The sequence below is a fragment of the Misgurnus anguillicaudatus genome, chromosome 1 (assembly GCF_027580225.2).
Source record: "Misgurnus anguillicaudatus chromosome 1, ASM2758022v2, whole genome shotgun sequence".
NCBI lineage: Eukaryota > Metazoa > Chordata > Actinopteri > Cypriniformes > Cobitidae > Misgurnus > Misgurnus anguillicaudatus.
Genome location: NC_073337.2, coordinates 6025322 through 6039805, shown reverse-complemented (window position 1 = coordinate 6039805; position 14484 = coordinate 6025322). Strand labels below are relative to the sequence as shown.

The 14484-nt window shown below is 41.9% G+C and overlaps 2 long non-coding RNA genes across 2 annotated transcripts in view; both read left to right on the top strand.

Moving 5' to 3' along the window:
- Positions 1-14484, top strand: part of LOC141351464 (uncharacterized) — a 461703-nt gene that overhangs the window by 144118 nt on the left and 303101 nt on the right. The gene's annotated exons all lie outside the window — the stretch shown is intronic.
- Positions 1485-6704, top strand: LOC141351416 (uncharacterized). The gene is made up of 3 exons (XR_012359676.1): positions 1485-1537; positions 1669-1737; positions 6592-6704. It is a non-coding gene; the product is annotated as an uncharacterized lncRNA (long non-coding RNA).

Here is a 14484-nt window from a genome sequence, read left to right as displayed (position 1 = left end):
ATGGACAGTGGCATCCTGGATACATATTTTAGAATCCTAAACTGAAAGCAACAGCCAAAGCCTGAAGGGATAAACGGACGTCTCACTATAAAGTGAGTGATAGACCCTTTTACTGTTTGTACACAATGATTACGTGGCAGGGTATGTGAACGCATTTAGACAGCGGAAGTATGACAAGAATCAGCAACACAGACAAAGTTATTTTAAAAACTTGACTTTATCAACTTTTTCAACACAGCTACCAGATCCGTGTACTATAGTGGAGTGGATGGAAGATCTTAGCAAAATGGCCAAAAATAAAGTTGCCAGATACGTATATACATATATTAGTATATTATATTAGTGCAACCAAATGCAAAAACCAGAAATTTTGATGCGGGGAAGCCGTTTTAATAAATTTCTGAGTTGCTAACACGTTAGAATCAATGGGGAACAACACCACTTCTGTTGCCAAAATGCGCGCAGGCTATTTGATCACGTTAGCTGTAAAAGGGTCTATCTTCTTTCTAACGTGGCATGTGTACACAATAGCATACAGCTGAGTGGTGTTCTGGATTAGTGGAAGTGGCTTGCAGAACTGTGCATTGTGGGAGTTGTTGTTTTCCATACAAATGCACCCTAGAGTCATGTTCTGTCTATTCTCAGACAAATAGGCAGAAAATTCTAAATTTATGTTACATTTCAACTACAAATATGACCCACTTTATATAAAGATTAATGTTCCAATGGGTGTAGTTTCCCTTTAAATAATGCAACTTCTAACACCCAGTACTAATCAAATCTAGGGTCAGTGCACATTTAAGTCATAGTTCAGTTCCATATGGATTCTATGGATATTGAAATACTATATACTTAAAAAAATACCATCTTCAGTGTAACAAACAAATTACTGGAGATTAAACTAAGAAGGTCCCACAAACTGTCAGTATCCTGCCAGATCCTTGTTTGTATTTAGATCTAGTCAGCATGGCAGGGTTCTGACAGTACAATGTTCTATGTGGGACATGCGTGGTTTTAGTATTGGTTTATTCTGACCACGCATTTCCCAGGTCTCGTCACTCCCCGATCCCTTAAGGCTCGTACAGACTACATGACTTTGAAACGTAGGTCCAAACTGTGCGGTTCACACTACATGACTTGCTCTCTGTGAAATCAGGGGTGTTCACGTTGTTGAGCAGTTCACACCACACGACACAACGTGAATGCCCCACAACAGGAGGTAACGCACTACACGAGTTGAGAACAACTCTATTACCCAACGATTCTATCTTGTCTACAAACCACGTTCTGTCACGAAAAATCATGCGATAAAACAAACCGGAAATGACGCGAAACAACATGCGCGCCGGTTAAAAACCCACAGAAGAAGAAACAAGAAGACGCGCAAAACTTTTGTTTGTATATATAGAGTTCAGACAGATAAGTGCTGCAAACCGTTTGCGCGATGCAAAGCCGCAAAAGAAAAAAATTATAGAGATGTCATGTGAGGAGAGGTGGATCAGAACCACACGCGGACAGCAGGGATTAAATATTTGAGGTGAGTACAGCTTGTTTATATAGAAAATATAGCTGCATGCTTATGTTTGGCTATGATCACATTTAAAATATCAAAGTGTTGTCTACTGTGCTTAAAAGCTGTGTTTCTTGATTTAATTATCGTTCAAATAGAATAGGACAGGCTTCGCAAAACATGATTTGGAGAGCGTTTGTCTTTGACCCTGCGATTCTATGCAACAGGTTTGTGTGATTTCATTTCAAACGAATATGAACCAGGGGCGTAGCCAGTAATGGGCCAGGGCGGCACTGGCCCGCCCACATTACTACCTGGCCCGCCCAGCCAGGCACGTTTGATCAAAATACATTTTTAGTTTATTTTGATTATTCAAATGTATTTAAGAAAATATATTAATAAACCTGATTTATTGTCGACTGGCGTGTGTGTTTAATTTGCTTTCTGAATAAAATGGAATGGTTGAAGACTCCGGAACGTAATTGGTTGCTTGGTTGCTATGGTGGTTCCGATAGGTAGTCTCTGTGGGGATCGGCGGGCTCCGGCAGCTTTTAGCCAGCTAACTTTGTTAACTGCTTTTTATCCGATAAAATTGCCACAATAATGGCTAAGCAAGTTTCTTTAATGTGCTATTTTAAAAAAGCAAGAGTTGAGGAAGAAAATACGCCACTGCCTCCATCTACCGAGTCCATCCAGGCCAATTCTTCTGACTCGTTAACCCACAAGAAGGCATGTCAGGCGCTGGTGGCGCCGGTTGCCGCTTGCTCTCTGGTGGCAGTGTCCGGTCAGACTGACGCAGGTTTACCCGCCGATCTAACTGCAATCGACGAATCACCTTCACAACCCAATTTGAAGGTATTCCCCTGCACTGTCAAGAATGGAAAATCAAGAAGCTTCTCATCAAAGTGGTATGGACAATTTTCTTGGTTGGAGTACAGTGTAATTAAGGACGCGATTTTCTGTAAAATGTGCAGACATTTTCCCAGCGGTGCTGACAGCCCATTTGCGAGAGAGGGGTTTGTGGACTGGAAGCACATAAGACAGGCATGTGAAAAACACCAGGCGAGCAAGCCCCACTCCGTTTCACTGGATAAGTTTCAAGGCAACAGGGCCAACCAAACTGCAGGCCGTGGAAATGTGTTAAATCAAATGAACCGTTCTGTCTATTCTCAGACAAATAGGCAGAAAATTCTAAATTTATGTTACATTTCAACTACAAATATGACCCACTTTATATAAAGATTAATGTTCCAATGGGTGTAGTTTCCCTTTAAATAATGCAACTTCTAACACCCAGTACTAATCAAATCTAGGGTCAGTGCACATTTAAGTCATAGTTCAGTTCCATATGGATTCTATGGATATTGAAATACTATATACTTAAAAAAATACCATCTTCAGTGTAACAAACAAATTACTGGAGATTAAACTAAGAAGGTCCCACAAACTGTCAGTATCCTGCCAGATCCTTGTTTGTATTTAGATCTAGTCAGCATGGCAGGGTTCTGACAGTACAATGTTCTATGTGGGACATGCGTGGTTTTAGTATTGGTTTATTCTGACCACGCATTTCCCAGGTCTCGTCACTCCCCGATCCCTTAAGGCTCGTACAGACTACATGACAATAAACCTGATTTATTGTCGACTGGCGTGTGTGTTTAATTTGCTTTCTGAATAAAATGGAATGGTTGAAGACTCCGGAACGTAATTGGTTGCTTGGTTGCTATGGTGGTTCCGATAGGTAGTCTCTGTGGGGATCGGCGGGCTCCGGCAGCTTTTAGCCAGCTAACTTTGTTAACTGCTTTTTATCCGATAAAATTGCCACAATAATGGCTAAGCAAGTTTCTTTAATGTGCTATTTTAAAAAAGCAAGAGTTGAGGAAGAAAATACGCCACTGCCTCCATCTACCGAGTCCATCCAGGCCAATTCTTCTGACTCGTTAACCCACAAGAAGGCATGTCAGGCGCTGGTGGCGCCGGTTGCCGCTTGCTCTCTGGTGGCAGTGTCCGGTCAGACTGACGCAGGTTTACCCGCCGATCTAACTGCAATCGACGAATCACCTTCACAACCCAATTTGAAGGTATTCCCCTGCACTGTCAAGAATGGAAAATCAAGAAGCTTCTCATCAAAGTGGTATGGACAATTTTCTTGGTTGGAGTACAGTGTAATTAAGGACGCGATTTTCTGTAAAATGTGCAGACATTTTCCCAGCGGTGCTGACAGCCCATTTGCGAGAGAGGGGTTTGTGGACTGGAAGCACATAAGACAGGCATGTGAAAAACACCAGGCGAGCAAGCCCCACTCCGTTTCACTGGATAAGTTTCAAGGCAACAGGGCCAACCAAACTGCAGGCCGTGGAAATGTGTTAAATCAAATGAACCGTGATGCTATGGACTTTTAATTTATTGAAAGGAATCGGGACCATCTAAAAGTCGTTTTAGACATTGTGCTGTTTTGTGCCAAGCAGGACATCCCCCTACATGGACACAGGGAAAGCGAAGAGGCTCTCAATAAAGGACATTTTATAGAACTGTTCAAGTTCATGTGCAAATATGATCCACAGATCCGAAATCGTCTAGAGCAGCTGCCCAGAAACGGAACTTTAATGAGCCCAGATATACAAAATGAGCTGCTGGAGTCCGCAGCCTCCTTGCTGTTGCGTAAAATTAAAGCAGAAGTGTGTGAAACACCGGGAACCTATTATGCTCTTATGGCAGATGAATATAAGGATGAGTCAAAGCGTGAACTGGTTGCGGTTTGTGTGAGATACATTCACGGAGGGAAAATAAAAGAACGTGCAATCGGGTTCATGGACACAAGTGACATGAGCGCTAGTGGTATTTCAGAAAAGATACTACAGGTGATTGAACCACTGCAACTTGACCCATCTCTGTGCGTTGGCTTCAGTTTCGATGGAGCCTCTGTTGTGTCAGGAAACAAGGGAGGTGTGCATGTGATTTTGAAACAAACCTTTCCTAAAGCATTGTATGTCCACTGCAATTCTCACCAACTGAATCTGGTACTCTGTGCAGCATCAAAGGTGTCGGGGCACGTCAACACATTTTTTGATATACTGAACAATATTCACAGTTTCATGACAGGCAGCAGCAGACATGCAAAATTTGTGGCAGCACAAAGGGAGCTTCATCCAGGACGACCGTGCTTGGAACTCGAGCGATCCACAGACACGCGCTGGAGTTCCAAATCCGGGGCAGTGAGTAAAGTACTGACGTTACTCGACGTAATATTAGAAGTGCTTGCTGAGTATGCTGAAAGCAGCGGTCAATCGAAGGTTGAGGCGCAGTCCCTGCTGCAACAAATACAAACAAAAAAGTTTTTATTTTTACTCGTCACATTTGGGAAATTATTTCAGACGAGCGATATTGCCACACGGGGGTTACAAAGCCCAACATAGTCAGTCTCTGAGTGCATTGACCTTATTGAGGGACTAAAAGAGAGCTTTGCTCGGTTTAGAGACAATTCAGGGTGTGATTTTGAGCAAGTAATGAAGTTAACAGAAGAGTTAATGCAGAAATATGAAATCACAAGCTGGGACATCACAGCTGGGACCCGAGAAAGCTCCCGGCAAGGCTCGCAGGATCAGTGGTCACAACTAGTTTGGGGAAAGCAACAAGTGTAAGAAATGATGATGACCTAAGACACATATGGAACGACATCCTTGACAGACAGCTGACAGAGCTGGACATTCGTTTCCAAGAGGATCAGTATGGAATAATGAGGGCAGCAGCAGCTTTTCTCCCACAGTCGAAGACTTTTGCAGAGAAGGATTCTCTGCGGGCCCCATGTGATCACTTTCATATATTGGTTGAGGATGCTGAACTAACAGTATTCATTGAGCAACTGCGTCGGAAAGTAGCCAATGGCCTGGCATTTCCATCCCTCATGGAATTATTGGACATTTGTGCTCCTGACATATTTCCAAACCTCATCAAACTACTTCAAGTCATCATCACCCTTCCCATGACATCTTGTAGTGTTGAGAGACTGTTTTCCACTGCAGGTAGGATAAAAACGGACCTCAGAGCATCCATGAGTACTACCCGCCTCAACAACCTGTGCCTTTTGTCCTTTGAAAAAGAACTCTGTGACTCTTTGGACTATGATGAGATCATTTCTATTTTCAACACTAAACCCAGGCGATTGCGTCTTGTTCTGTCGAATGAAAACAAAGGTAGGCCTGTTGTTTAACTAATTTCCTTAATTTTGTGCTAATTTGTGTGGGTTGTGTATAGCTGTATGCCTTATAGGCTACATTGTTTAATTTAAATGAGTTCTATTTTTCTATATTTTTTGCACAAAAGCTTAATTTCCACCAGGCTGATTGCACTGTACATGGTTGATTTAACATAAATTAGGCAGTGTGTTGTTATTTATTTCAAACTGTGCTCTGCTGAGAGTTTTCATTATTATTTAAGTTTCTTTTACTTTTAACCTAATTTATTTTCAGGTGAACTGTTTTTGCACTGCTGACTAACCTGAATAAGACAGGTTATTGTCTATGCTGGCCTGGTTTGTCCAGCGTTTATTGAGCTCTTTTGGTTGAACATGATGTTTTGACATTGTTTTATTATTGCCTTTGTCTATGCTGGCCTGGTTTGTCTAGCCTTTATTGAGCTCTTTTGGTTGAACATGATGTTTTGACATTGTTTTATTATTGCCTTTGTCTATGCTGGCCTGGTTTGTCCAGCCTTTATTGAGCTCTTTTGGTTGAACATGATGTTTTGACATTGTTTTATTATTGCCTTTGTCTATGCTGGCCTGGTTTGTCCAGCCTTTATTGAGCTCTGTTGGTTGAACATGTAGACATTGTTTTATTATTGCCTTAGCTGAAAAGTAAAGGTGTTACTATTTTTGCAATTTGTCTGTTCATTTTTTCTACTAAAAGGTTTAATTATTATTTAAGTCATTTTATCCTAAGATAAACTATAGGCCCACCCACTTTTGCCCCCGCCCACCCAAAATACAATTTCTGCCTACTGTACGCCCCTGATATGAACTGAATGTTGTCATAACGTTTTTTCTGTCTGGGTATGTTTTTGAACTTTTTTGTGTCATGCAGGTGACACGTTCAAGTTCCTCAGGTTCAAGTCCAGGATGGGAGACCAGCACCATCTCACAAATAGTTTTGGATGTTCTGCTCTGTACCAGGTTATAAAGGACGATTTCTTGAAGGTAAGGTATATATATATACAACCCCAAAACAGAAAAAGTTGGGACATAGTAAAAATTGTGAGTAAAAAAGGAATGGAATAATTTACAAATCTCATAAACTTATATTTTATTCACAGTAGAATATAGATAACATATCAAATTTTGAAAGTAAGATATTTTGAAATGTCATGCCAAATATTGGCTCATTTTGGATTTCATGAGAGCTACACATTCCAAAAAAAGTTGGGACAGGTAGCAATAAGAGGCCAGAAAAGTTAAATGTGCATATAAAGGAACAGCTGGAGGAGGACCAATGTTTAGGAATGGGAATGTTGTCCTATTCTTGTGTAATACAGACTTCTAGTTGCTCAACTGTCTTAGGTCTTCTTTGTCGCATCTTCTGCTTTATGATGCACCAAATCTTTTCTTTGGGTGAAAGATCTGGACTGCAGGCTGGCCATTTCAGTACTCAGATCCTTCTTCTACGCAGTCTTGATGTTGTAATTGATGCAGTATGTGGTCTGGCATTGTCATGTTGTCTTCCCTGAAAGAGACGACGTCTGAATGGGATCATATGTATCTAGAACTTGGATAAACCTTTCAGCATTGATGGTGCCTTTCCAGATGTGTAAGCTGCCCATGCCACATGCACTCATGCAACCCCATACCATCAGAGATGCAGGCTTCTGAAAAGAGCGCTAATAACAACTTGGGTTGTCATTGTTCTCTTTAGTCCGGATGAAATGGCATCCCAGTTTTTCAAAAAGAACTTCAAATTTTGATTCGTTGGACCACAGAACAGTTTTCCACTTTGCCAAAGTCCATTTTAAATGAGCCTTGTCCAGGGAAAACGCCTGTGCTTCTGGATCATGTTTAGATATGACTTCTTTTTTGACCTACAGAGTTTTAGCTGGCAACAGCGAATGACACGGTGGATTGTGTTCACTGACAATGTTTCTGGAAGTATTCCTGAGCCCATGTTGTGATTTCCATTACAGTAGCATTCCTGTATGTGATGCAGTGCCGTCTAAGAGCCCGAAGATCACGGGCATCCGGTATGGTTTTCCGGTCTTGACCCTTACGCACAGAGATTGTTCAAGATTCTCTGAAAAGTTGGATAATATTATGCACTGTAGATGATGATAACTTCAATCTCTTTGCAATTTTTCTCTGAGAAACTCAGAAAACTATTTTTCGCTGCAGCATTGGGGGAATTGGTGATTCTCTGCCCATCTTGACCTCTGAGAGACACTGCCACTCTGAGAGGCTCTTTTTATACCCAATCATGTTGCCAATTGACCTAATAAGCTGCAAATTGGTCTTTCAACTGTTCCTTATATGTATCTTTAAATTTTTTGGCCTCTTATTGCTACCTGTCCCAACTTTTTTTGGACTGTGTAGCTCTCATGAAATCCAAAATGAGCCAATATTTGGCATGACATTTCAAAATTTCTCACTTTCAACATTTGATATGTTATATTCTTTTGTGAATAGAATATAAGTTTATGAGTTTTGTAAATTATTCCATTCCTTTTTTACTCACAATTTCTACAGTGTCCCAACTTTTTCTGTTTTGGGGTTGTAACGATAAACTGCTGCTCTGTCCCCCGCCATCCGAATGTGTCATACGTCACTAAGAAAAGTGTGTACACTACGCTAATACTCTCTCCTGAGTCTAAGATGGCGGCGCTACCGGAAGGTAGTTAATTACGTTAATAACATTTTAAATATGGATATTTCTACAACAACACCGCACTGATTACCCTCAGAAGACCTTTGTTTATCATCCTGGAGCCGTTTGGATTTAATTTGTGAAGGATGGACGCACTTTTTTTGAACTTGAAGGTCGTGGACTATTGCTGGACCCCGTAACATTACATTTAATCAACAGAAAGATCTAAAATATTTTCTAAAATATCCGAAAATGTGTTTGTCTGAAAAACGATGGACATATGCAACTTGGACAGCTTGGGGGTGAGTAAATAATGGGTTTAATATCGTTTTTGGTCGAACTATCCCTTTAAGTATTCTGTTTATTGTTGTTATTATTCAATTAATTTTAATTGCATACAAATCAAAAGGTGCAGGAATGTAACAAAGGCAATCTGCATGTTGCAATTAAGTGCCTTATTCTAACTTTATTTCTTGATCCACACTCATTATTCACAGAACAATAACAATGTTTCTATACTAGGGCGATTAAACATCAACATATCTGATCATGATAAAATTTATGGCGATTGTGATGATAAGCTCTGGCCATTTTTTACTCAATGTGGATTAATCTAACAGCCAATCACACACAATTATATTACGATATTTATATATCACCCAGCCATTAAAGGCTGTACTGTACATAGGGAGTGTTGTAACGTTTAATTGTGTTAATGTGGCGCACTGCATGTGTTCTAACAATGTATATATTTGTCTGTTCACATAATATACATTCAAATGTACTACATTGCACTAAAGCACTATTCATATTGCCTGTTTTTGTAAAATATGACTCAATGTGTTTTATACTTTTATACTTTGTTGCATTAAATTTATTACTTTCCGATAGACCATTTATTTCATGAAACAGCACTGGGAAATTCAATCTAAACCCTTTAACAAGTTTAATCACCTTATTGATACATGTAATACATAGTAAAGTCAATAGTTTGTAAACAAAAACACATCGGGACCGCACATGTCATGTATGATATATGCATAGGGTAGGTTGTTCAGGTGACAACATTGATCCGCTTTTGTCAGTCTCCTGGGCATTGAATATCATCACCATTATGCTTCTTTTGAGATGTGATAAGAGAACTGGGTCTTCAATATCTCTCAATTCCAAAGCCATGGTTCCCAAATGAAGTTGATGTATATAGTTTTTTGTGAGTCTACTTGTGCAACAGTAAAGTCTAAAATCAATAAAGAAATGGATTGTTTTCAGTTAATATTTACATTCACACTTTCATTTATTTTATTTGTTTATTCAAACTAAATATGAGAATTTATTCCTTGGTTTAAGCTCTTTCGACTGGTACAAAAGGCAGATTGTAATGTAGCTGAATATCCTTTAATACACAATATATAACAATAAACAGAATTACAGTAAAAATAATTATACACTTTATAATGTTTTACAGACATATCCCAAAAATAGGATTACGATAATATTTATTTATATGGAAATATGACCAATTAATTTACATTTTACCCTATAACATTTAGATAATGTAATAATAACATTTGCTCACCTGGCTGTTTTACAGCGTTTGCTATTTCTCTCCACCGTTTCTTTTTCTCAGCGCAGTTGTTTTACATATATGTGAAACGTCATACAGGCATTCATAACTGTGACATGCTACTCATCTTTCCGTGGACCTCAACCCCTGGTCGGATTGGCTGTAGCTCGTGACATCACAGGAGGGCGAGTCGCGCAACAGCTCCAGATATCTAGCATGCTAGATATTTTTCTGGTGTCGGCGACAAGTCTGCGAGGCGTCTGCGAGCGTCTTTGATGCGTTGTTGGCTCTTTCATACCAACAGATTCGCGAACGTCGATCGCCCGCTAATCCCCCGCGATTTGCACCCGATCACACCCCGACCTGTCGGCGAGCGAACGACTTGCAAATCGGGCTTAAATCTGGCTTAAAATCATGTAGTGTGAACTTAACATTACTTGTGATTAATTTCAGGTGTATGTAATTATTTTCTCTCTATTTAAGAGTCCTTGTGTTTGTTGCCCATTACGGGTTTGTCTGCGTTACTGGTTTGTTGTATCAGTAAGTCTTGCCAGTTTGTAGTTGCCTTGTTTTGCTCATGTTCTTGTTAATGTTTAGTGTTTAGTTTAAATGTGAAGTTTAGTATATTGCAGTGTTCAGTATTGTTATCATGTTTGTTTGCTCCCTCGTGGGCTTTGTTTTTCTGATTTTTATTCAACAAATTATTTTGTACCTCTGTATCCGCATCTGGGTTCTCTCTTTGTCCCAATCCCTGACACAAACGACTTTATCCTCAGAAACAAGGCCAGCCAATTCTACAACAGATTATGGAGATGTTGCAAGATGTTGTAGGACATAGGAGCCAGCCCTGCTCAGACATTTTAAATGTGCTAGCTAGGTTGGCTTTAAATTGGTTCCCTTTCGAGGAACTCGAGCTGCGTCGCCATAGCAACACTTTGGGGAATGCCTCGGCGTGACTGATCTGAAGCACGTGTAACACATAATCAATAATTTGAGGATTGTATATAGGCTGGATGCCGTGCGGACCAGGGGTATAAGGAGGCATCCCACACAAACACACTCGCTTTTAGTGCCTCAGCAAGTGACTGCGTGTACGTTTGCATAAATATGAAGTATGTTTTAAGAATCAGTTCAAATATGTGTATCTCCCAGTCTGCACGATATCTCAGACAAGGATACACATGCATATGTGTCTTAGAGCGCAGCATGCACAGTTGGCTTTTGAGAAACCTGGCTGTGTGCACTGTGAGCATTCCCACGCACTCCAGCCTCGCGCTTCGAGAATGATATATCAGGCTCGCGCCCTCACGGATCCAGTCCCGCTTCTGTCGAGGCAGAGCGGTGACTAAACTCTCGCTCTCTAGGAAGCTTGGATTTGGGGCTGCGATCCCGCTTCTCGGCGGCGGTTGTACTCGTGGGAGTCATGATTTAATTCCGTGCAGGTGCTTGCACGTGACGTCAGCTCTCGCCAGATCGGGAAGGCGCTCTGCGTGAGAGCCATATATTTCAGCTGTCTATCTCTTGAGAGATGGATCATCTTCATAATCCGCCTACTGTTTAAGGCTAAATGTGCAGTTTCCACGTGAAGCCTCCTCTTTTTACAGTATGGAGGTATTATATGTACATACACATAATAATAATAATATTTTTCCTTTTTTTCCACCTATTTGTGTAGGCTATGTATGTATATCTGCCTGTCACAGCCTGCATGAGCTGTGTCAAACAGTGATTTTGTGTTTATTTTGTGTGTTGCTTGTACAGCTGTACAGCAGTCTCCTGATCGGCCGCTGGTGCACCATAGTCAGATAATGATCTTGTGTGTTACGATTCGAGACCCTCATCCGCTGAGGCGGGTAACGTCTTTGTTCGTAGCACTCACTATTTCTTATTAAGCGAAGCAGCTCACACCCCATTTATGGTGCCTGCTTCCTCTCTATGCCCTCGCAGGGCACACTCACTGCTGTGCGTTGTACCACAGGCAGCCACAATTTACATACACCTGCATATGGTGGAACTGCATACAGCTGGCTCCATTGGGAAGCATGTATACATTCTTGTGCAGGAGGCTGTAGAACCTCCACATGAGAGAAATGATGACCTACAGCCATTGCTTTATTGTTCCAAAAAGGAGGGATTTGTAATCGTTCAGTGATGCAGCTCAGTCCTATGTTGTGACTGAGACAGATTGTGATTTAATCAGATCTGAGGACTGATTCCTTGCATTAGAGCTTATGTCTTCATTCAACACGCAAGGGTTTTCCCAGAGGGGACATCCGTCTCGCACTGTTGTTTGCGTGCTCTGGTAACAGGAAGAAAGCCATAGCTTCTGTCCCAAGGTCCTGTGTTGGGTGCGCGTTGTCGATGTGTGATGCTGACAACAGACGCATCCCTCACAGGTTGTTGCGATTATGGCAAGCCAAAAGGATCAAAATCCCTGAAACTCATCATCGGCTATGGCACAGAAATTGCCTTGGAATGATGGTGGTATGGGTTGGACTTCCATTTCCATCATGTGTTTGTCTAGACAGACATCACATCGGTGGTTTCTTAAATAAATAAATTTCTAAGGAGGTCTGCAATCAAAGTCACGCATCGTTGTCTGCGTGCTCTGGTGGCGTTGAGGAAACCTTTGGGAGGCTGGCATGTGACGCTGACAACAGACACATCCCTTACAGGTTGGAGTACAGTTATGGAAAGCCAGGAGGGCCCAAATCACAACATTGTTGATTTTGGGATAATGGCATTTGTGGTCTCGGGTCAAACTGTGCTCGTTGACGACAGTTTAGATCCCAGGCCACTTGCATATGGCAGATGCCCTTTAAGGCAAAGCCCATTCCCAGGGAGTTGAGATTCCAGCCAGATGTGGTGTACCTGTAGTGTGTTTCTGTATGTGTGTTTCTGTAGGAGCAATTCTCTGCTGGCTTAACTCCTTCCACTCTTAAGGTTTAGGTGGCAGCAGTCTCTGCCCACCATACTCCTTTGGAAAGATGTCATGATCCCAACTGAGGTTGTGGAGACCATATGATTACTCCAGAGCTTCCTCAAGAAGAAAGCTTAGGCCTTAAGTGGAGAAAATTCACTTCTTGGTGTTCAGCTCACCTGAAAGACCCAGTCAACTGCCCCTTGATCTGGTGCTGAGGTTTCTGCAGAAGCAATTATCTGCTGGCTTAACTCCTTCCACTTTTAAGGCTTAGGTGGCAGCAGTCTCTGTCCACCACACTCCTTTGGAAGGATGTCATGCTCCCAAATGAGTTTGTGGAGACCATATGATTACTCCAGAGCTCCCTCAAGGAGCCTAGGCCCTAAGTGAAGAAACTTCACCTCATGGTGTTCAGCTCACCTGACAGACCCAATCAACTGCCCTGTTTATGTGGTGCTGAGGTTTCTGCAGGAGCAATTCTCCGCTGGCTTAATTCCTACCACTCTTAAGGCTTATGTGGCAGTGGTTTCTGCCTTGCATACTCCTTCTGGAAGGACCTCATATCTCGTCTGGACAACCCTCGAGAGAGCTTTATGCCCTTAAGTGGAGAATCTTTCACCTATTGGTGTTTAACTCCCCTAAAAAAAACGTCAACTGCCCTGTTGATGTGGTGCTGAGGTTTCTGCAGGAGCAATTCTCTGCTGGGTTAACTCCTTCCACCCTAAGGTTTAGGTGGCAGCAGTCTCTGCCTACCATACTCCTTCGGAAGGATGTCATGCTACCAACTGAGGTTGTGGAGACCATATCATTACTCCACCTTTAAGATATAGGTGGCAGCAGTTTCTGCCTACCATACACTTCTGGAATCTCTGAGGGCAGTCTACATACCAGGCCACTTGAATGTGGCAGATGCCCTGTCGAGATAACAGACATCCCTTGTGGGAGTGGAGACTTCATCAAGATGTGGTGAACCACATCTGGAAGAGATTTGGAGCGCAGATGTAGATCTGTTTGCATCCCAGGACACCACACATTGCCCATGGTGGTTTTCCATGGTGCAAACATGGCCGAGGCTACGTCTGTATGCCTTTCCCCGTGGTCGTGTTGATCCCCCAACAGGGAAACTTTATCCCCTTAAGTGGAAAATGTTCACCTCTTAGAGCTCAGCTCATCTGACAGACCCAGTTAACTGCCCTGTCGATGTAGTGCTGAGGTTTCTGCAGGAGCGTTTCTCTGAGTTTACTCCTTCCACCATTAAGCTTTAAACGGCAGCAGTTTCTGCCTACCATACTTCGGTGGAAGGCTCATCAGTGGGTAGACACCCGTTAGTGGGTCGCTTTCTTCATGGTACTCGCATGTTGCGACGTGTTAGCCGCACAAGGGTGCCAACTTGGGACCTACCAGTCATGCTGGAAGGGCTCTCGTCGGCTCCGTTCAAGACAATTGAGACTTTGCCAGATATGTTTCTGGGGCCTCATTTATCAACATTGCATATAAAATGTTCTATATTTTTACCTACAAATGAAATTAAGAATGTGCGTAAGTACAAAAAATTGGGATTTATCAAACGTGCGGACGGGGTTCGTATGCATATCAGTAAGTAATCCTTGATGATAAATCCCATGTGTTCTTAAGCACCATGCTC